The sequence below is a fragment of the Carlito syrichta genome, unplaced genomic scaffold (genome assembly GCF_000164805.1).
Source record: "Carlito syrichta isolate Samal-C Ts95f unplaced genomic scaffold, Tarsius_syrichta-2.0.1 Scaffold56247, whole genome shotgun sequence".
NCBI lineage: Eukaryota > Metazoa > Chordata > Mammalia > Primates > Tarsiidae > Carlito > Carlito syrichta.
This window is the reverse complement of record NW_007000343.1, coordinates 1-777: the sequence shown is the minus strand read 5'-3', so window position 1 is coordinate 777 and position 777 is coordinate 1. Positions and strand designations below refer to the sequence as shown.

General features: G+C 41.3%; 1 pseudogene across 1 annotated transcript; it reads right to left on the bottom strand.

The window, feature by feature from the left end:
- Window positions 1-6: 6 nt before the first annotated feature.
- On the bottom strand, window positions 7-773 carry LOC103251076 (annotated as a pseudogene). Its single transcript, XR_503703.1, has one exon. The product of XR_503703.1 is annotated as a protein YIPF5 pseudogene (transcript).
- Window positions 774-777: the final 4 nt, after the last annotated feature.

Genomic DNA, 777 nt, shown 5'->3' with positions numbered 1-777 from the left:
AAACATGAACAAAAAATACATGTTTTACTTTCATTGCTCCAATAGTCAAATGAAAATCTGCATGAGAATTGCGCTGCAGCAGTTTGCTGGTCCAATTTAAGAGTTCAAGGTCCTTTTTGTGTGTTTGGCCCACCAATGTCCACATTCCAGATTAACTCAGTTCAAAAGACGGAAATCAGGGCGAAGACACCATATAGCAAAGCACAAGGATATGCTACTAAAAGTTGCTGTCCTTCCATGGCTAATGCAGAAATAAATATCTTGGAAGCAGAAAAACTACACCATCCAATAATCCCAGCAGTGAGAATGATTCCTACCATCCCTTGCAAAGAAAATATCACTGCAAAGCTGGAGAGTAGAATCATGGGCAGAAGACAATATCCAAGGACACTTGCCACACAACCAAATGAAACACCCGTCATACTCATTAAGTTTAATAAACAAAACATTCCTAGACATCCAATTGCACTGATCCCATATACATAGCCAAACTGGATCTTGCCAGCCAGTAACAATGTGGCTCCAAAGGCAAGGCAAAAAACCACTGGTCCTGCCAAATCGGTTTCATTCATGATGCTTCCATCTGCTACTTTTAATGGATGTAATACTGTTAGTGTTTTTTGCCAGATGTGGTCAAAATTGATACCTAACTCTTCTAATAAAGGTGGCTCATCCTCAAAGTTGTTTCCATAGAATGGCTGAGGTGAAGCTGGAGTGTATGCCTGAGTTGGCTGGAAGATCTGCCCAGTGTACGGCTGCTGTGGCTGCATCATGTCT